The sequence below is a fragment of the Hesperophylax consimilis genome, chromosome 13 (assembly GCF_061612785.1).
Source record: "Hesperophylax consimilis isolate HC1 chromosome 13, BYU_Hcon_1.0, whole genome shotgun sequence".
NCBI lineage: Eukaryota > Metazoa > Arthropoda > Insecta > Trichoptera > Limnephilidae > Hesperophylax > Hesperophylax consimilis.
Window position 1 is genome coordinate 481,839 of NC_142848.1, and position 24,553 is coordinate 506,391.

Below are 24,553 nucleotides of genomic sequence, written 5' to 3' on the forward strand. Positions count from 1 at the left end.
TTAACCACGTTTCGGAGATGGCAGCAACTGAAATATTATGTTCATCAAGTAACTGTACAAGATCAATTTTGTTGGCGAATAGACTTCTACTATTCCATTGAAGTATTTTGCTCAGTTGCGGATACATCGGGAAGGCTAGAGAGTAAAGATTTCATATAATCGGCAGCGTTGGACGGTACTTTATTGTTATTTGAAAGGATCGTAATTAATAGGGTAATTAAAGTTTGAATAAAAGAAGAATTTTCAATCATGACTTTAGGTAAGATATCGGAAGTGGAACAGTTTTTTAAGGCAGTCCCATTGGGAGCCTGGGATTTATTATTCCCATTCGGGTTAAGTAAAAGATCATTATGTAGTTTTTTATCGAAAGAAGAAATAAATTTTGGATTAGATTTTATCGGTTTGAAAATTGTTTCTTTGTGGGAAGATGATAGAGGGGATTTAGGGGAAGAAAAATGAAAGATAGAAGCGTTAGACGTTATCTCTGCAAAAGATTTTTTCGAAGGAGAGAATAATTTAGAAGCCTGAAAGTAGGAAATGTTGTCTGCAGCCATTGACTGTTTGATATTTCTCTGTCTAGATAACTCTGGACAGGCCACACTAACAGCAGTATGGTTGCCCTTACAATTAATACAAATAGGGTTATTCGTTGTATTTTGACACTGTTCAAAGAGATGATCCTCTCCGCAATGGAAACAACGAGGAGGGGAACGACAAATAGGTTTTGAATGGCCAAAACGGCAACAGTTGAAACATTGGATCGTCGGAAATCTGTATACTTCAACGGGAAGAGCGTTATAATAAATAAATACACGGGATGGTAATGTTTGACCTTCAAAAGTGATAACAACGGATTGGGAAGGTTTCCATATAGTGGTGCCGGTGGAAGTATCCTTGAAATTCAAACGACGTGCTTTTAAAACTTTTGGAGTTAATTGAGAGTCATTAAGAGCGTCTACTATTTCTGTTTCTGATAGATCGGTTGGGATACCTCTTACTCTGCCCATTCTGGTTAAATTGAAAGTAGGTATGAAAGATTTAAATTTATTATTTGAAAGAGAACCTATTTTTTTAACAAAATCATTAGCTAATGTGGCGGATTTAAATTCTATGGATAGTTTGTATCGACCTTCCGGTTTTATTGATCCATTTATAATACCGAGGTTATTGAGTTTTGAGCTAAAAATAAATTTACCGAAATCCAGGGGATGAATTATTTTCTCCTGTTCAGTCCTTTGGACATTAACAATAAATGGAGCTGAAGATGAAATAGAATACATAAGCTCAATGGCTTTTGCTTCTGTAGGAATGGTATCATTATAACTTCCATGAGAGATTGGGGATTCGTTTGTTTGTGAAAGAGATTTAATTTTAGGAGGTACATTAAGACAAAGCGGAGGTCGTCGTTTTCGGAAAGGAATGGTTACAGAAGCTTGGAAATCATCAGAATTGTAGACGTCTGTAATCTTAGAAATGGACTCAGGGTCAGGAGGTCGATTTTCATCCTCCTCCATTTCAACAAATTAAAAAAAAATGAAAAAATAAATACTATTTAAGAAATAATAAATGGTAGAAATAATGCACGCAACTGCGTCGCAAACTAATAATAGAAACAAAAATAATGAATACGAAAATGTAACAATAAATAAATCTTATCTGTACGCCGCGCCGCCGTCAGTCAGCCGTCAAACACAGAGCACTGGAAGTAAACACGACTGCACACTACCGAGGTTCGGTGACTACTCCATGGTTTACTTTAACATCATTATCCCTGTAAGACAGATATCCTGGGTTCGTTTCCCTATTGAGACTGTTACCTTTTTTATTTTATCTGTGTCTTGTTCTGTTTCGTGTTTCTTTTAGATCTATTAGTATTAACTTTTTCTTCAAAAAAGTATTAATAATTCAAGCGTTAGAACAAAGTCAACTTGACGTGGGAGACATAGAACGTTCAAATGAATCAGATACTTGAGTCGGGCCATGTCAAGAGTCAGAACAATAGAGGAGTATGTATGAGATTATGTTCGAATGTGAATGGAGCAAAGAGTATGCGCCAACACCAAATTGTTTGGCGGTCTGTCTTTTCTGCCTAATCCTGCGGAGAAACGGCACGGCGTGATGGTTAGTTTGAATGAATTTTATTTCTGAGAGCGTAATATTTTTTGGCATCACGTGACAAAGCACATATTTTTGCAGGGTGGTTCAGTTTATTCAAATTTCGAAATATGCTTACGTTTGCAGACCATTAAAAGTTATACCAACTTTCGCGAATTTCAAAAGAGGAAAGTGTTATTTTTTATGAATTTGATTGTGTGAGAATTATAAACTTTTATCTTCTCTATTTTGCCAAACTAAACGACATGATAAATCTTAAATAAATTATTCATAAAAATTTACACGAGACGTACGCGTTCTTCTGTGCTCTTCATTATTAGTTATAGATATGGTGACCAGATCATCACAGGTCTGGGAAACTGTAACCGCATCAATAAATCGCATCAATAATAATAAATTTAAATAAACTTCAAGATTGGTGCAAAACTAACAAACTTTATCTCAATGTTAGTAAATGCCACATTATAAGATTTTTCAGAACAAAACAACCCCTTAACTATCAATACAAAATTAACAATGTTTCTCTCGTCTCTGTAAGTGAAATTAACGATCTCGGCATTATTTTCGATTCAAAATTTAACTTTCTTTCACATATAGAAACAGTCACCAACAAAGGATTAAAAATGCTCGGCTTCATTCTCCGAAATGGCAGAGACTTTAAAAATATTACAACACTAAAAATCTTATATTCCTCACTTGTTCGAAGTCAAATCGAATATAATTCTCCTATTTGGTGTCCTTACTTTAAAATCCACTCCGATTCTATTGAAAAAATTCTGCATAAATTCCTAAGATACATTAACTATAAACTCGGTCTACCTATAGAATCAATAAATTACAATCACTTGATGAAAGAATTAAACCTACTTAAACTCTCAGATAGAAGACTTATTTCCGATTTGACTTTTATTTTTAAAATTATTAATGGTATTATAGACAGCCCTGATATATTAAGCCTAATTACCTTCCATATACCCACTAGAACCACTCGATCCAAAATTATTTTTAATTTTAATAACAATATCAGGACTGCGTCATTTAGAAACTCCCTTATACCTAGATTGCATGCAGTTGGCAATGCTTTCTCAGAAGTAGTAGATGTGTTCAACTGCACGAAATATAGCTATAAGAAGGCTATAATAACATACCTCTGTCGTAATTATCAATGTTATTAGACATAAAACCATTCTATTCATAAGTTATCACAGAACCTAAACAATGCACTTACATCAGATATCAGACAGAAGTGTGTTATCTAATAATTTTATATACTTAATTAAAACTATAATTTTTCCCAAAATTGTTATGAGATGTCTTACTGACAGCCCTGATTCAATAGAGCTAACTCTTAGTTCTCAGCAAATTCAACCAAATTCAATATTGAAGGTAACAATAACCTCAATACTAAACTACTGTATGGATTGAAAATAAAAATGCTTATGTACCTATGTATACCAGATGTTATTTTTGTTTAATTTTCAACATAATTTCTCAGTAATTATTCTGTTTAACATAATACTGTTTCGCTCCTGTGAACCACTGTAAACATAAATCATGTATATTGTAAAAGCCTTTTACGACGTCTAAATAAATAAATAAATAAATAAAAGATCTCACGGAGAAGATTGGTGAACTTTCAAAGCAAATTACGCTCCTAAATGGGAAGATCGGTGAGCAATCCACTATTATTGTTACCCAAAATTTTACCATCGCCAAACTATCGGTCAAGATTGTTCAACTGGAAGGCGCCTGTACAATGCGCACTAAGGGGTACCCAACCAACGAGACGCCTGCGCCCGAACCCGAACAAACTCAGCCGTCAATAATCAGCGAGTCACTTGTCCCCGAAAACAACTTGGTCAACGAGGGAGATAACCGAAGAAAGAGAACCCAAAGGCTGAGGAAGGATAAAGCCGACCTCTCTTCTAAATCCAAGAGAGACACCCCACCCGAAAACCAAGGTGAGTGGAAGGTGCAAACCCGAAAGCCACGGAAACGCATATTGAAAATTATTACGGGTACAAATTAAGAGCGTTGTTTTCGCGGACGAAATTTCGACTCCCGCAAAAATAATTATTGTCCTGTGTCCCTCTCTAACGGAGCGTGCAGCGGGGAACGGAGAGGGAGTACCTGGCTTTTAGTACGGCTGACGTTGCAAGCGATCAAAAAAAGTTAGATAATATGAGATTAAATAAAAAAGAAATTAAGTTCAATGCTTGAATATTTGCACGAAGTCGGTGAAATGTCCCTTTCGTTTAGTTCATTCCATGTAGCAGCACAGACATACAAGGGCTTCCGACCTATTCTTTAATAGTATTGGTATATGCGCATGTACACGTTAGGCACTGACAATATCACGCATAAAAGGCCAGTAAAAGAGAAATGCTTTTTTTCTTTTGTGCGTGAATATATTTGCATCTAAACGGGGAATCACCCTTTTGTTTAGTTCATTTAAATTAGCAGATACGTGTATTATTGTAGGAGATACGGAAATTGTACACGTGCATCGTACATGTGGCCACAGACGAAATTATAATAATAGTAATAATAGGTGTATAAGTTTATAAATTAGATAAGTACATAGAATTAACAGCAGTAAATAATATATGAACAGTAAGTAATATAATTGTAGAGAATAGAAATATACACTTACTTAAAATTTGTGTAAGTGCACCGGTAAAGGCCTTACCTTTGACATAATCTTTTATTTTTTAATTTTTACATTACCTTTGAAATTTTTGTGAATCACATTTTTTTTATTTTATCTGGAAGAAAGTTATAAAGTCGTGTCGCTGTGTATATAATTCCGAACACGCACTGACTTTATCACTGGGATTTTGGTCGAGATTATTTTTAAGTGTTGTGTAAGAAGAATATTATGTGAACAACAAAATTAAGTAATACAACTATAAATAAAAATAACCATAAAAATAGCAGCACAATAACAGCAAGAATAATAGCAACAAGCATATTTTATTAAAAAATGTTCAATGAATCGGTATAATTATTTCCGTCCATTCTAGGCAGTGAGGAATACATTTATGGTAGTTAGTCCCAGATTTTTTATACTGAAAAAAATCCTATTTTATAATCTACACAATACATGTGCACAAGGTGAAAAATAAAAAAAAGTCGGACAGGTAGTAGTTGTATAGTAAGAACAGACTCCAATATAAATAAGCAAATAAATAATTGCATAAATAAAATTTAATTAAAAATTTAATTTCATAAAATTTGTCAGTCAACCACAAAATTTTCCAATTTCAATTTTCTAACTAAAGGCATTACTTATATGTTATATAATGTCGGGTGATACGTCTGACATTTTCTGCGACGATATTTCGGGTTCAATCACATCGGTACTAAAAGAAAAAAATCAGGCATCAAACCGTGAAAACAAAAGACCGCATATTATACTGTCAAGGTATGATCAATATGTGTAGTGATTATACTTACAAATTCGACAAAATAGTACAAGCAATTATAGGCAAAAATGGAGGACGGTTTTTATTCTTAAATTTAATCACTTTTAATTAAAGATCGTCGGTGTAATACTGAATTGTACCAATGTGTAAAAACACTGTCATCAAAACTAAAAGCTGAACGGCAATAAAATGAAACTCTCACTACTAACCAAAAGATGGTATCTTGATGTTATTGTGTACATTCTCGAGAGTTTGTTCTTGTGAAAATAAAATTATTTGCTTACCGTTTGCTCAAAATCCCACAATTCACATCGATGTTTTAGCATCGAAAAAATCCTTGTTGGCAAATTTAGCCTGACAATCTTTAACATCATTTACGGAACTGAAAACAACAAAAAAACATTACAATTTTACCGTAAAAAATAAATACTTATAATAAATATTGATTTAAATATTGCATTTAATTTTCACCTGTTCCGAGTTCTTTCTGTCTTTTTGACATTGCACTTCCTCTTTTTCCGGTGCATACTGGGTGGCTTACCACGTATCCACTTTCGACCTAAAACACAAATAACATTTTATAAAAATCAATAACGTAAGTACCCTAATTCATAACCTAATTATCATTGTTAAAAATGCTCAAATAATGATTACTTACCCATGTTGAATGAAATAAATTATTTGGGGATGCTTCGGTTAAAAACTGTGGAGTTTAAAAATAATATTATTCGTAAACAAAGTAACAAATTCGTCAATTATATGTCCGCGCGGGCTGACTGCGAATGTCACATATACATACACTAGCAATAATAATAATAAATGAAGGACGATTGACGTAGGTATGTATGCATGTATTTGTTAGGCAGGCGATCTCTCCGGGGCCCCTGCCCCCCGGCCCGTGCTTCACCTACTCTAGCCAGCCCGACTCAAGAAAGTGCGAATGAGACAATAACAAAAAAGCTAGTTAAATATACGTTGAATTTGTGGCCACCAAATTCGGCTTTTGAAGCAAATAAAACTTTTTTCAGTGAAGATTCAAATTTTATTGTATAGTTCATTATATGCCTGAGACGGGATATGTGAGATTTTTTCAAAAAATATCTTCCATTTGGTCACAAAAAATTGCCAAAGATGCCTCGTAAAATCATGTAAAATCGTCATCTTCTGGGGCCTATATTCTATAATTTAAGGCAAAAATCGAAAATCTGATCCATATGCGTACTTTATATTTACCATGTCTTTTAACTAAAAAAAAAAAAAACAGTTTACTCTAGTATTTTAGCCGTAAATCCAAATTAAAATTTTGTATGAAACAGGCACCGCAGCCGTTCCTCTTAAGACACCACAATACATGCGGTTGCGCGTAAGTTCTACATCCACGCTTGGCGCTTCAATACTGAAACCGAAGGAAATCACGTGGAAACCTTTTTAATATCCGTCAACCCGACCGGAGAGTTCGAGATTAAAAAAACTAAACACAAAAGGAAAATACAATTCGTTCGAAATAGGTGTTCCAGAAGAAAGCAGGGACTTCTTCTTAAGCGCAGGCATTTGGCCGGCTGGAATAGCAGTGGAAACATTTAAATTCATAAATAAAATAAATAAATAGCATTATGAAAATGTTAAAATTAATATATCAAAATGTGCGCGGCCTCAACACTAAAACAGATGAATTTATGAATAATTTAGAAATACAAAATTCAGAGATTATTTGCTAAGCTGAAACTTGGTTGAGCGCCACTGTCCATGACTCAGAATTATTCGACAACCGCTACAAGGCGTACAGGCGTGACAGAAACGGACACTCTCGCGGAGGTGGAGTATGCATAACAGTAAAGAATACACTTACGTCCCAACGGATTCAAAACCTTGAAACGGTTGGTGGAAACATATGGCTAAAAGTGACAAAAAATAATTTCACGGCTTACATAAGCGTAGTATATTTTTATTGCACCGATGACTCCGAAAACCGTATTACATTCTGCGAATACATCGACCGAGAGACATCGAAGGCACTAAGCAACAAAAATATAATAATCCTGGGAGACTTCAATCTCACAAAGAAACCCGAGGAGATAATACATTCATATTTCCTAAGCTCAAATGGTCTCAGACAATATAACGCTATATAAAAATTATTTCAACAATTTACTCGATCTTGTTTTAAGCAACTCAAATATTTGTGACGTCAGTCGAAGTGATGAGCCTTTAGTCCTAGAAGATAAATACCACCCTACATTAGATATACGAATAAAACTTTCAAAAACAACGTACGGCCGTCGAAATGCCAGGCACAACGCTCTTCGCTCTCGCGCCGGACTAGCGGATCCATCTATTGACAATTCATCTAACTCCGCAAATCAAGATCCTTTTCTGGAAAGAATTCACTTCAACAAATTAAATTTTAAACATCAACCTGTGTAAAAAAATATTTTCTTTTTTTGACTGGAAATATTTACATGACATCAAATCTGTTGATGATACAGTGGAATATTTTTACTCGGTTTTGAGTAGTATTTTTGATCTGTGTGCACCCATAAAAAAACCGTGCAAAGTAAATGTCAACTATCCGGTGTGGTTTGACAAATGTATAATTATTGATGAAATTAAATTTAAGGAATCTCTTCGCAGAAAATATAAAGCAACTAAAAGCAATTTAGATTATTCATTATTCTCTGCAAAAAGATCTGAACTAAAAAAAGACACATTACTTGGCCAATGTTGAAAATAGGATTAAAAGCGATGTCAAAAACTTCTGGCAATATATCAGGTCACACAAATCAAGTAGGGTACTTCTATAGAACTCATGGACGAGGATGAAATCATCCAGTGTCCCCAACTAGTGTCTCAGAAATTTGCGGACTACTTTAAATCGGTCTATAACCAAGTATGTCCCAACTAAGATGCGGACAGTCTCCGGCGAGAGGTGCCGAAATTTATAGATTCATTCTCTCTTGAAAAATTTAGACCCAATGAAGTAAAAATATGCATTCAAAACCAAAAACCCGACAAGGCTACAGGACCGGATGGAATTCCACCTCATGTTATCATGTTAGGGGAATATTTATACAAACCTTTATGCTACATAATCAACCTCAGTATTGCTACTTCCACCTTTGCCCAATCTTGGAAACTCACCAAGGTGAGCCCAACATAAAAGTCGGGTTGAAAAACTGAGGTACACAATTATAGACCGGTAGCGGTCTTATCTTTTCCAAAAAATTTTGAAACACTGATTTGTGAAAAACTAACAAATAAAATAAAACCATTCTTTGGGGGAAATCAGCATGGTTTTCTGTCAAAAAAATCTAATTTTTCCAATCTTCTCAAACTTTCACATAAAGTAGCAAAAGGATTGGACGCACAATATCAAACTGACGTGATTTATACTGACTTTGCAAAAGCATTCGATCGTGTAGATCAGTGCTCCGCAACCGGTGTGCCGTGGCACATTGGTGTGCCGTGAGACGGTCACAGGTGTGCCGCGGTCAAATTCAATGTATTTGACATTTTACAATATTTCATTATGTATTTAATACACAATCACAAAAATTTTTCATAATATTTTCTATTTTTCATTGTGTGCAGAAACTGTTAAAAGACGTATTCACAATAAATTAGAAACACTGATTAGAAAACTGCTATTGGCTGAAAAATTTGCGCTTCAGATCAACGAAACAACCGATATTAAATATAAAGCACAGTTGATAGCTATTGTACTTTTCGTTGACGAGGAATTTATTAAAGAACATTATATATTTTGTAAAGAGGTTCCAGAGCGAACTACCGGTGAAGAATTTTTTCAAGTAACCGATGATTTCTTCAAAATGTATAATATTAAATGGAGCATTTGCATTGCTGTTTGCACGGATGGCGCTGCGGCAATAATGGGTAGTAAAAAGGGTTTTGTTTTTTATGTAAATCAAAAAAATCCAACGTTACAATTTACACACAGCTGCATACATCGAGAAGCATTGATGGTCAAAAATTTACCGGAGGAACTTTTGAACACGATGAATGAATGCATTAAAATCGCAAACATAATTAAATCAAGAGCCCTAAACTCGTGAATCTTTGGAATACTCTGTGCAGAAATGGGAGCCGAATATGAATCTTTATTGTTTTATACTGAAATTCGTTGGCTATTCCGAGGCAAAGTTTTGGCTAGATTGTTTGAGCTTCGTTACGAGGTGTGTGAGTTTCGATTAAATCAAAATATGCCCAAAATATATCAGTACCTCGATGATAATTACTGGATAGCCAAACTTGCATACATGGCTGATATATTCGAGCATTTGAATAAACTTAATAACGAACTTCGGCAGAAAGTGTTGCAAAAAGGATGTTTGGAAATGTACCAAAGGATCAACCATAGTACAATTAAAGACAAACAATTAACTGTGGATCTGGCCCAACAACATTTAAGTATGCTTCAGCAGAAATTTGGTCGATATTTTTATTCTGTTAATACGGAACAATACGATTGAATTCGAAATCCTTTTGCAACCAATGCAATAAATTCTACGGAAGCAATGCTTCTGCAAATTCGAGTGGAATTTACAGATTTAAATAATGACATGACATTAAAACTTCACTTCTCCGAGGATCAATTAGATGTTTTCTGGATTTACGTTAAAAAATAATATTCCTCACATTTCCATGAAGCATTCTTAACACGACTTCCATTTTCAACGACATATTTATGTGAGCAATGTTTTTCAACGCTTGTATTAATTAAAAATGATAAGCGGTCATGCTTAAAAGGTCTTGACCAAGAATTTCGGGTTGCGCTGTCAAAAATCGAGCCGAATATAAAACTTTTGTGTTCATTGAAACAAGTGCAGGTTAATTTAACAATTAATCGCTCATTAATTTACTATTATTTTAGAATAATTATTAAGATTGCGTAAAAATAAATATGTTATAGTTATATGTATGTATGTATAGTTTTCAAATAAAAAAAGAAATTATTGTAAAATTTGTGTATCAATTTTATATGTATATATTTTAGCTTTTGGTGTGCCGCGGAATTCTAGGAAGAAATTTGGTGTATCGTAGGTGAGAAAAGGTTGCGGAGCACTGGTGTAGATCACGACATACTCTTACGAAAGATCCATTAAATAGGCTTTGACCAACCTCTAATAAAATTTCTTGCAACGTATTGAAAAACCAAAACACAATATATATGCATAGGTGGCAATGAGTCCAGAAAATTTCCGGCATTTTCAGGAATACCACAGGGGTCAAACTTGGAACCTCTACTGTTCTTAATATTAATAGATTATATTCAAGATGCGTCCAAACTACCACTGTGCCACAACGATTTCTCTGTACTTTCGAGAGAATTCGGTCGTTAGTATTAGGAAAGTCATCAATGCTATGTATTATCATAATTTATGTAAATATTTAAAATTAATTCCAATTCAGCTTATTTAAAGAATAAATCATGGTATCGATAACGAAGTTATTTTATTATTCTCTGTACGGTTTAGGGTATGGTGAATAAAGTACTCCTATTGGTCAGCCAATCCGACGGAGCTCGTTGATTGGCCCGTGGCGCCCGTTATCACCGCCGGAACTAATTGACGGAATATTGCATAACAATTCGGATAAATGTCTGCAGGGACCGCATAATAAATAAGGATACTTCATCGATTCAACGGCCCGCGTCAGTCAAAATTATGCACTATCGATCTGTTAGTATGCGCATATACACCAAGCTCCTCTCGGTCCGCTTAAAGCCGGTATTTAAGTTGTTTTTTTATGTTCGGCTTAAGAGATGTTTGGGTTCATCAAGTTGCTATTGGGTATTAATACTGACGAACAAATCTCCTAACGGTCCTAGAATGCTGAAACACCGGTCGTTATTGGGTATTTCACAACCTTTGAGTACATTGCTGATTAGCATTTTTTTAGCATATACCTGCTTTGCCTAATCCTATGATGAAAGTTACTCGACAAGTAGTTACTAGACAGTTGAGGTGATGAAACACCCTATTAGTGAAGTAAAATAAATGCATGTTGGTAAATATATTAATTAAAAACTGGGACGTAATATAAAGATGGAACAATGTTTTACAAACAGTGCAAGATTGGTTCATCTAAAAAACTTTCGAGCCAGTGAGCTCTGACGTCAAGAAATTTGTCTGAAATATCTAAATATAAGGTCCATCATCCACAATGTAGTCGAGACTTTTAATGGCGTCGCTTGTGTTCGATATACTTCAACGGCGACGTGTACGAACTCTGCGTGACAAGTTTATTGCGTTGAGAGTTGTAACGTAACAGAATTCTTTAAACAAATTTAAGAACCCCGCAAAACACTACACGCATAACGGTGCACATCCATTTCCACGCACCGACGCCAGCAACCCAGCGGTTTTCGTATGTCGGCCACCTTGGCCATACACTCTCCACTCTCCGCTCGGCCCCGTCGGATCGCCCGTCTGACCACGCGCACAATTGCGCTTGTGCACCTGTACAACCTTATTTCCACGCTGTTGTTGTTTTCGAAATAACTCCTTTTTGGCCCTAGCAAATCTCTCGCACCCGTGGAACATCACACGTTATACTCCAAACCTTTGTTCGTGATGTGCCTATTTCAAAGCCTTTCACAGACGTCGACGAACCAAAATGAGAGATAGATTCGTTAGATTCAACCAGTCAGGATTTATTTTAGATGAATATTATGTGCGCTTTGTTTTATACTCTGTTTGTGTTTGTTTGTAAATACACCCTAAATCATACCATTATAGTGTTTCATTTGACGAGAGAGTGGAGTTGAATTGTTGAACCCGTCCCCCGTGTAAAGGCATGACGCTGATCCAAAATAAGCTAATCCATGAGTCTCCTGATTCTACCACTGAAGTTGACTGCCAACGCTCTGATCTTGGTGACCCTGATACGGTTGCGCAAGGTGGAGCCCCCCCCCCCCACCCACGCTGGCACCACAATGCCGGCAACAGAGTACGAAGTACCTAACCTAACTTGTGGACGAAGGACCTGAGTCAGTGCAACTATTTTCAGTTTGCAAAATTATTTTTAAAATGTTCTCTTTAGGGCACGGAAAAATGAATAACGATCAACAATATGATAAAAAGCGGAAATTTTTACCTGCATACATATTTTTCAATTTTTGTTGAAATAATTCTGTGATGGTCCATCCTCTGCTTACCACTGCAGATACGATGAGATGATTAGTAAGTTAATTTATTCAGAAAGGAAAATTGGGTGAAGCTCTAGCATCCAGTTACTTACCAAATTTAATAATAAAGATAAAATCCAATGACAGATTTTCACTTGAAATAATAATAATAATAAAAAATATTTAAAAAAAACTAAGGGTTCTGTACCCGTGGCCTGAGAGATTTACAAAAAATACAATATTGTAAATAAAAAATAAAAAATAATAGAAGATGTAAGAACACAAATAAATAAAAATTTAAAGTTAACTGATAAACTAATAACCAGCTAAAATTCAAACCATAATCTATTGTAAAATTTCAACACAGCAGCAATCAATAAAAGCATAACACAATAGCAATAATAACAATCTAATAAAAGTATATCTACAACTAAATTGAACACTCGAGTACAAATTGGATGGTAAGTAACTGGAAAGGAGTTTATCTAGGTCTTGTGGCGGATGCGTCTGCCCACAGGCCAGATCGCGAATGACTGGTTGGGAGAGACCTTTAGACCTCTCCAGCAAGACTCTCTATGAACATCGCCTTGTACCGCAGTAGGAGGGATGGATTCATACGTCCGTCACTCCTGGACATACTAAACCCCAAATTCCTACCTACTCTTCATTCTATTTTTCTCCCCAGAACCCTCCACAAAGCATCCCCAATGATGACATAGGCACTGAGGGAAATTATTTTCCTCACGGCCTCTTATGTGGGTTTAATGATAGAACGTCCAAACCCTTGTCCTGCCGGAAGGAGCTTCCGGAAGGACAATTCGACGAGTGTGCGTCCTGCCAGCAGTACGCAATTTTTTGCGGTTTTTGTATGAATATAAGAGGCTGTCCTTCTAGCAGTACTCGACTTTTATGCATGTTAAAAATAGGCAGAGGTGACAAACTTTCTGTATTTTATTTAATAAAATTAGATATGGGCGCTTATTAACATAACAGGGTAGAAAATAAACAAGAAAATGAAAAAAAAAACGAAAGTGAAAATTGTATTTATTTTGAGAAAATTAAAAAAAGGTATAATAAAATAAGACATGGGCGCTTATTAATATAACAGGGTAGAAAATAAACAAGAAAATGAAGAAAAAAAAACGTAAGTGAAAATTGTATTTACTTTGAGAAAATTAAAAAAAGGATTATGCTGGAATTCCATTCGCGATATGGTAGGTGAAGCAGTTTCTTCCTGTCTGTGGAGAGCATAAAACACATCGCGGACCACATGTCTTGCAAAAAAAGCTCGCCTTCTGCTGTTTTTTGTTGACTCTGGAGCAAACTATACATTTGCGTTGAACTCTCTTTCTGTCATCTGATTTTGACAGGGCCTCAAGAATGTGTTCTCCGCTGTGAGCGATGTTCTCGTGTGGTGGCGGCTCATTCTCTTGTAGGTTATCATCGTCATTAATAGTTAGAGCTAATACCAGGTTGGTAGTAAACCACCTGTGAGACACCTGATCATGTTCGGAGCGAAAGAAATTATTAAAAACCAAATACGCATTCGTTTCTATAATGCCCAGAACTGAGGCATATATTCTATGTTCCCATTTTTGTGTGCCCCAAGCTTTCTCCAATGCCAATCCATCCTGCCTAATGTGATTGTGAATATCGATAGCCGCAGCCCCGTCAAAATATTGCTGGACTAATTTAGGCCGATCGACTTCTCGGTAAAATAAATTTCCTTCATCGTCCCACCTTCTTTTGCGTGATGGCAGGCCAGGCAGTGTCGTTTCGCAAGTGGCTACAAATGTATGAATCTTTTTGTCTCTCCAGGCACAGGCAGTGAGCTGCACAGAGTCTTTTTCTGCTGTACTCACAACAGATGCCCCCTTATGCGTAGGACACTGAGCTGCCATCTCAGACACAGGATAGAAACTATGTGCTGTCTTTACCAGTCCAATAAAATACAATCCAACTTTGAATAACTCCACAGCTGTTTTGACTGAAGCAAACCAAGAGTCACCAACTATAACTCTGCCAGAACCATACCATGGCTCTGTCAATCTCAAAGTAGTTGCAGTTCCTGCGCCAAATTCTCTTTGCCATTTCTTCGTACTCATTGCTTCTTTGCCCTCATTAATTTCCATTCTGATCATAATGTTTGTGTCACTATCACACGCTGTTTTTACTTCACAACCGACTCCTTTTGGTTTTCTTTTAATCTTCATAACTGCTGGCATTCCGTTTTTGAAGTACGCACCCCTTCCATACCAGGCGAACATGGATTCATCTACAGTTATTTTTGACCCAGGATGGATGGTATCTTTTAGTTTATCATTCACCATCGTTACTAATGTTCTAGTGTTACGCCATTTATCAGAAAAATCAAGGTCTGAGGATTGTGTGAAGCGCAATGCCATGAGAATGATCTCAAATCTTTGGCGGCTCATACCAAATCTTTGTCCAAAATTTGCAGGGGGATATATTCCATCAGAGGTGGTATTCCAATAGGATCGTCGATCTGGAAGTTCTTGAAGAGTCATAGCATATAATATGCCAAAAACAGTTAATAATTCCTTCTCGTTCAACAGTTTTTGTCTTGCTGGAAACGAATAGTTGGTGCAATGGACTATGTAACTAAGCTTCTCTCTCGGAAATATCATGAAAAATGCATCCTTGATACTTCGTGCGGGCCCCAATGGTACTAGCAAGGTAGCTTTGAAATAGCCTTGTTGTCGTTGATCGACACGTATTGCTTCATGAAAAGTCCAGGTAACACCCTTTGCAACTGTTGTATTTCGAGCAGAATTTACGTTGCTTGTACTTGAATTCGGATGTACTGAAATACTTGTCTCGTCATCTTCGCTCGAAGAAGAAGAACCCGATTCAGACGATGCTGAAAAAAAATCCATTATTAGTGATCAACAGACGCAAAGGGGTGTAGGTACTCAATATATTTAAACTTAAAATTATTTTCCAAATAAATATAAGCAATAATTATTAGCCAGAAACACCCATACAAATTGAAAAAATCTTCCGAGAAGAAATAATAACCGCCGACGCGTCGCGACGGTACTCACACCCTCCTGATTTCCGGTCAGGTGATCGATCCATTGAGCTACGCCGGCCTATCTCCTGTCCCGTCAAATTATTCAATATGTATTAGAAATATTTCGTTCAACAACTATTGCTTATTTTATTATTTCACCTAAGAACAACATACTTTATTATAGTAGGGAAGGCAATTTTACTTGCTAAATTCCCCACTAGATAGCGTCGCGACAAATTATGTCTACATTTTATTGGTGAATACTTAGAATTGTCAAATATTATTATTTTTCGTCGTCGGCAGTTATTATATCTTCTCGGAAGATTTTTTCAATTTGTATGGGTGTTTCTGGCTAATAATTATTGCTTATAATAATTTGTAATCCTTTGTGATATGCATAAAAACCTTGTCTTATAAACATTAATAAAGTTTATCAGTTAAAAAATAATAAAAATATTTTTAATACACACACACCCAGGCACAGACACACAGGCAAGCACGCGCCCACACACACAGACACGCAAATACATACGCATACATACCCATACAAGTCAAACTTAGCAAAGTTAATTTATGTTGTGCCTGTCAAAAAAAAATTGTCAATCACGTAAATAATGGAAACGAACAAGCAACCTCCAAGTACTATTTTTTCTATGGGAATATACTAGGCTTACTATAAACGTAAGCCTATGAATAAAATAAGAAAGTTTGTACTTACAATGTTCTTCATTTGTATTTGCTTCCACTAAATTGTCATTTTCGGTTTCAGCAATTAGAACTCCAACGGGCACGGTTGATATTTTTTTGTCAATTTCCCAATATACCCTTGCATAATTGTTTTCTAACTTTTTTACAGTGCCCCAACAATAACTAATGTCGTAATTATCACCAAAATGTTTGCGACTCCATGTGTTTAGGCCATCATTTTCGTCGAAATACGTGGCTTTGACGCGAACGCGGACCCCACGTCTTATACTCGCCGCCATTTTGGCCAGACTGATCGCAGAAATACGATTCAAAAACTCGCTGAATCAGAAAGAGACGCACTATGCAATGCAGTTAACGGCATCCTGCTAGCAGGCCTACAAAGCCGCATATAAACAAAAAACTTACGTCCTACCGGTAGTACGTAAAGTCCTGCTGGCAGGACGCTGGACGTTCTATCATTAATGTAATAAAATATATAAATGTGTACTTTCAGATTCACAAATCCTGTAGTTATAATATGCTCTGATATTTTACGGTTCGTCGCAAGTTTTTAATAATATCATGAAAACAAACTTTTCGATTATCTGCAAAAAAAAATGATCACTCGACCTATGTAATGATTTTGGTAAAACACCCCGAGGTATTCTATCCAAATCAACATAAAATTAAAAATGATTCATATCAAAATTCACATTTTAATCACATTTATTGTACTATAATACTGAAAGTACAGAGGAGTATGGCTTATAGGTACTTCCTGTAGTTTACAGCCAGTCCAAAATGAATTCTTTCAGTGTTAATTCGAACACATGGAGCACATCGTGGAACTGTTGATTGGATCAGCGAGCCATACAATACAGCCACGAGTGGCAGCGGTGGCCGGCAGTCGGTAGCCAGCCCTAGGTGGCCAGCCTTACGTTGCCAGCATTCGGTAGTTCCAGGACGTCAGCGGCAGAATGTTCATTTGATTATAAGGGCCGGCACATTGAGACGCCCCAATATTGTAATGTCTTGATAGAGATGCATCCGACTCAGCTTTTCAGGGTATATATTCCATAGTCTCTACCACGAATTACTCGCTATGCGCCATCTACGAACAAAAATCTCTACGACTTTTGTCATAAGTTCTATATTTATACATTCTTGAGTGTCGCACGGTTGAAGAGATGACTTTGTTGACAACCCTGTGAATATTGTCTATGTTTCTGATGTGTTTGAAATGTCAAAAACAAACCGTTTCCGCGTCGTTCTGTCAACGTTTTTATTTGGTACCGCACTTTTTCTGAAATAAATGGCGGTGGTGGATACATACCGAAATGCCAGAAAAATGGTTAAAACAACTTTGCAGAACTAAACGAATCCGATACCAACTTCGAAAAGCGCGCGGGAAAGGATCTTTTTTTTGTATGAGGCAATTCACCAGGATGCAATGAGATTTTGACAGTTTTGCCGATCTCTACTGCTCCGACCCACTCGTTGTTTAAGTCGAATGCATTTTGACGTATGGCGTTTAGTATGTACTTTCGGTGAGACTCAAGAATAACAAACTTTACCAGTGTATGTACTTTCGGCGGAAATTGCGAGAGATCGAGACTGGGGAATAGATACCCTGGACGTCAGCGTTGGCTGTGGCATGTGATGCAACTTTCAAAAGGGGTCGGCACACAGAGACGTCCGACTATTGTAGTGTCTTGAAAGAGACGCCTTCGTTTCATCAGCATATTCGAGTGCCGGCAGTAAGTAGCTTGTATCACGTAGTCAAACAGCGGGTGGTCCGGTTTGGTTGTCCAGGTGGCTGTGGAAGGTGATGCAGCTTTCAGTTGAGAATCAGAGACGGCAAGTCAATGTTTAAAAAATGATTGCGTTTTTAAAGTGTTGTCTCGACCAGTTTGGCCCCTTATCAGCAAAAATAAATAGATTTATTGAAACGAACACAAAAATTTTGTAAGAAATATATATATGTTATGGTTAAGGTTTTCACGGGTGTAAGATGTAGAATAATGTTCTCGGCTTACCCGCGTAAAGTAGTCCTTAAAAGGACTTTTTAATTTCTGACGTTTCGGACAGATATCACTGTCCATCTTCTTATGTCCTGAATTTCGTCTCAAACTGAACGCTTTCGCGTGTCTGTTCGGTCCAGAAGTCAAGATACAAGTGGGTGCTTATCAATTCTTATGTCTAGGACGAAGTATGCGTGTTGATAGTGATTTGACGGTAGAGGGGGTGGAGGCGGGGTTGGCAATATCAAGCAGTATGTGTGTAGCGACCTGATTGGGTTGCTTTGAACTTGTTGGAAGTGCTTCTGAGAATTTTGGAAATGCCGGTTTTGGGTTATTTTGGTCAATTTTAACTTTCCAGGTGTTGGGAATTCTAATTAAGTCATTTCTGGTATTCATATTATTTTTATGTTTATGAATTTCAATTGCTTCGCGGTAAATTCTTTTTGGCTCATTGTATATGCTAGCTATTGTTGTGGTATTATTAAAGTCCTTTTTATGACCTTCATTAAGGACATGTTGCACTATGGATGAAGTTAAGCGTTTATTATATTCGTTTATTATTTGTCATATTCTTAGAAAAGCCGTTCAACCTAAGAAAAATATTACACTAGAAGAATCTAAAGCCCTTAAGGCACTTCGTTTTAATAAAGAAATTATAGTCTTACCGGCAGATAAAGGCAACGCGACAGTAATAATGAATACAAACGATTATAGCTCAAAAATGCGTGAAATTTTACTTGATCCTGTTTACAAAGTTAATAAAAATGACCCCACTACATATCTTGAGAAAACAACAAAAAGTAAAATCATGGCCTCTGAACTCGATGATGAACTCAAGAAGATACTAATCCCTACAGAAAAGTCATCTCGTTGTCCAAAAATGTATGGTCTTCCAAAGATTCATAAACCTAACGCACCCCTCAGGCCTATTGTTAGCTCGTGTGGTTCACCCACCCAAAAATTAGCAAAATTTCTAGCCCTTTTCTTATTTGAAAAAGCTGATTCTTACGTGCGTAATGCTGAGCATTTTACTTCAATAATTTATAATATAAATCTAAAAAAAGGGGACATTTTAGTTAGCTTCGATGTAGTCTCTTTGTTTACGACTTAGTGTGCTTTGCTTGTTAAGATTATTGTCAGATTGTTGACTGTAATGCTGCAAAATAGCTTTGAGATTATTTTAATTTTAATATTTAATTATTAAATACCAATTATTATCTCTTATAATAATTTCTAAATAAGAGAAAAGTTTTTTTCATGTAGTTTTTTTTATTAAAATAATAATGATTACAAATTATTGTTGGTACCTACTGAAATACAGATATTCAAAGCTACAAAAGAAATATTTATGATAATAATAATCACATAAAAGATATTATGACGAATATCAGAAATAAACAATGTGTGTGTTTAGATGAAATAAAAAAAGATTATAAACACATTAATCAAAGTCAAAATAAGCAATTTTTGTAATATTTAGTAGAAATAAACATGAAAACCAAGAATGCAATACAAATTTTAATATTTTTTATTAAAAATAAAAATAATAATAATTACCAATCATTATTGGTGTTTACTGAAAGACACATTCATAATATTTTATAATAATAAAAAAGGCTTTTAAGGGATGCGTATACGTGTAGACATGTAGGTACGGTACACTCTACTCATCTTCAGGATCGGAATCAGAAAAGCTGGGCTCGGGAGCTACATTTTTGATTCTACTTAAACATGGTATATTTTCATACCAGTTATGCAAGGCTGGTGGAATAATATTGGTCTTACATAGTTTTAACAGGTCATACTTTTTTGCGACTGACATTGGAATGGGCTTTGTATAAAGCTTTGGTATAATAACATTGCTTTGCTCTTCGATCTGTGCACGTGTTATTTTATTTCTGATTGGTCGTGAAAGGGAGGCAACGGAAATCCTCTTGTAGTCACTGGAACAGTCATACCGATATTCTATAATGTTTGGTATTTTTTTCTGATATCGGAAGCATTTAACTTTTAGCCATTTGACAATGTTGGAATCCTCATAAACCTTCTTATTTTTTATTGTCATTTCAACCAACTTTTTCAGATCTAATAAATCTGTAAATAAAACTTCTTTAGTTTCATATGGAGGCTTTTTATTTTTTGGTTTGTAAGATCGAGCCATTTTAAAAACGTTGATCTATTCGTGCACACTAAAGATATCCAAATGTTTTTTTTTGTTTTCAATTGCACTATGCATTGAGTCTACTTCCATAAATGAATGACCGCTTTCAAGAAATTTTTGTTCAATAACACACATGGAAGTGTTTTGGACGAAATGCAGGAACAGCGTGGAAATTTGTATATTTCTATTTTGTCCACCACAAGTATCTGAAAATATGGATACTTCAGTGATTTGCGGTGGGAGTTGTTTTAAATAAAGGGCCATGCATGTTCCAATTTCACAACTACCCTTTTTCCCGTTATTTTCTGTCCAAAGGTAACAGAGACCCTTATTTGGAGTTGCCGCTTCATAGATTGTAAAATTATACAAATTTAACTTCCGCAAATAATAAAGTAAGCTCACTTGGGAGCAAGGTAATTGCAAAACACTTTGCAAGTCACATGTTATAGACATGAAAGTAGAATCCTCAATAGCTCTTTTCTTATCTTCGTCTTTGGCTTTCATGGATGCAGATTTTCGGTTTTGGTGTTGTTGATAGTTATCTTGAAGGGTTTCCTTTTCTGGGGCACCGGCCTTGTTGTATACTGTACAGGTGACGCATTGATCTTTCTTTGGTTTGAAGAAGGAAAAGTTATAGTTATGGCAGAATATTCTTCGCTAAGTTATAAGACTAACAGGATTGTCATCACCGTCTTCTGTACACTTCCCTTCATACAGCGCATGCATTTTTGCCATGGTTAGATTGGAATCTAAATATTGCCTCTTTGTGAATTTCCGTGTATAGTTGCTCTCTACTGAAGGAAAGCTTTCAATATGTTGCTTCACTTTTATAAATCTAACGTCGTCGGTTTTGTTAGATGGAGCCCTTCGCCCTCGAAAATTGTTATCAATAAAATTTCCATATTCATTGCATCCTTTAAAAGCCGTTATAATAGAAACGTTTGATATGCAGAGAGTTTTGCAAAAAAACATTTGGCACACTCGAATTTTCTCTGTATTTCTATCAAAATAACATTGTTTTGAGTTTGTACGTAACTTTGCATCACTTTGCGGGGTTTGTGCATTTTCGGTGAAGATTTTGTAACTTGGTGTAAAATAAATTCTTTCTGTCTCTCGTAGGAAACCAATTCCCAATATCCCCTATCAAATCTGTACACTTGTACCTACAGGAGGAACAATCAACTGTTTTAGGCACCTTTGGAGATTGAAGACGCTTTGAATTGCTATAATATGCTAAACCTTGTATTTTCTTAGCCTTTTCTAGATTTCTTTTCCATGTATGTGGAGATGGTTTGTTCCATCTGCTACGTTTAACAGTAGCCTCAACATTTATATTATCTTCTGGCAATACCTGACTAACAATTTCAGCATGGTCAATTCTAGTCTCTATTGGGGAAATGGCAATGATGTTTGTGTCGGTTTTCTCAGGATCAATACTTTAAACCATTCTAAATGTTTCTATTTCAGAGAAATTTGCGAGGATTGAATTTTTTTTTTCGGTTGTTCAGAAAGAACATCATCATCTCTGGAATCCGATGATGGAAAAAAATCTTTTTCGGTTTGATAATTGCTGCTGGTTCCTGCAACTGAAAATGAATAGTAATAATAAAGCCCGGCAAATCGTTCTAAAGCCGAGCTGTTGAACACAAGAATGAGTTGAAGAAGGGACCCGTTCTCATGTGACAAATGTCAACCGTGTACATATGTTGGGCACACGTTTGGCCTGTTTCCCGATTATGCACCGGTGCCGAAGGGATCAATGACGCTAGTTCCTCGGAGCATCTTCGATTGTAATACCGATAGAAAAAGGATAGCATTCCCACCCGACGCCTGTGCTCTAAAGATTGCAATCCGTCTGTTAAGATGGTATAATCTATCAAACGGACTGCCCTTTTTTGTGTACTATAAAAAGTATCTGCGGGCCCTGTACAGTACGCCCAGTTTTTTAGGGGCTTACTTTACTCTGTACGTAAATATGTCATTATACAAAAATACCTGAATCTTAGAAATAAAATCAACTCACCAATGTCATACATTGTTATTTTATCATGATCTTCAGTGGACTGTAGGACAATTGGATTTGATTCAGTTACATCAATCATCGCTTCATTTATTTCTGTGTCTCTATTAACATTTATTGTAATATCATCATGTGCTTGAAAATCTGAAAATAATAATAATACAATCAAAAAGTTTACTGTATTTTTTACTTGCTGCAAAGTAAATAAAATTATTTGTGATGATAGATTATTTTATTTTTATTTTTATTTTTGTTTATTGCAGAAACAAACAGTACATAATTACATAGATGACAATAGTTACAAAATTATAAAAGTAAGTACAATAATTGGTACCAATGATATTATTATTATTATTTTATTATTATTTTTTTTTTTTAACTTCCGATTTAGTTGTCCGGGTTAAATCTTCCCCAAAGGAAAAAGTTAACCCTTCCACTCACTTTTCCACAAATGATCATCTAGTCAATCAACATAATGTAAGTGCATTATATAAGCAAAATAAATACAAAACAATACAAGAACAACACGTCAAATCACCAGAGATCAAATGGGAAAATAATTCACCGACTCCAGATATTTTCATATCAGAGGGTTCGGCTCGGTAGAACTTCTAACAGGGCCTATAAATCCTACTGATCCCTCAACATAAACATTTAAAAAATCTTTTGTAATCCTACATGTATTCAAAATGACCGACTTTTGCATCTTTATATATAAATTTTTTGATAGATCTAATACGCCTAAATTTTTAATGAGAGAGCTAGGTATAATGCCAGTAGCCGAAATAACGAATGGTAATATTTTTATAGTCTGAGAATGCCAAATTCTTTTTATTTCGTTTCCTAAATCTGTGTATTTTCTAATTTTTTCATTAACAGATTTTTGAATGTTACAGGAATTTGGAATAGCGACATCAATGATATAAGTTATTTTTTTAATTTTGTCATGTAAAACTATATCGGGTCTATTATGACTAATCGCTCGGTCTGTTAGTATAGTTTTATCATAATATATTTTATAAAATTCGTTTTCTAAAAATGAATTTGGTTCGTATTCATAGTATGGTACTATATTACGGCAGTCAATCAAGTTATGTTTAATTACCAAATTTTGGTGAATTATTTTTAAAACTTGATTGTGCCTAAATGTATACTCGGACGGTGCTAATATAGAACATCCAGATATAATATGTTCTATAGTTTCCGGAAAAGCCAAACATTTTCTACACAAATCATCAATTTGATTTGTATCTTTGATTATATGCTTTCTATAATTTTTAGTATTAATGACTCTATCCTGAATGGCAAGCATAAATCCTTCTATTTCTGCGCTCAACTCTCCAATACTCAACCATTTGTTTGACGAAATTTTGTCAACATACGTTTGGTTGAGATAATTGAAGTGTTTTGCGTGTAAAATTTTATTTGACCAGGAATCTAATAATTCCTGGTTGGGATTTATAAAAATGTTGGCATTCTCATCGTATAAATTTAAAGGTGTAATATTTCTATCTGCTTTGCAAATTATTTTGTGCATTTCTGAGCTATGAGCTTTCCTATGGAAAAAATTTCTTAGCATTTCTACCTGATTATGTTTCAAAGAAGTTATTTTGACTATACCTCTACCTCCTAAATTTCTAGGTAAATTAACTCGTTCTATAGCTGAATTTGGATGATGGCAATTAAACTTTGTTAGCGTAGTTCTAATTAATCTTTCTAAGTTATCTAAATCTGTATTAGACCATTTAATTATGCCAAATGAGTATGTTAATAGAGGTATTGCCCAAGTATTTATTGCTTTTACTAAATTTTTAGCAGATAGATTGCATTTTAAAATTTTCCTGATCCTAGTTTGAAATTTAATCCTAATATCATTTTTAATACTAGTATGGTCTAATCTATTTGATTGTGGGTATCCTAAATACTTATAAACCTCATCCCTTTTC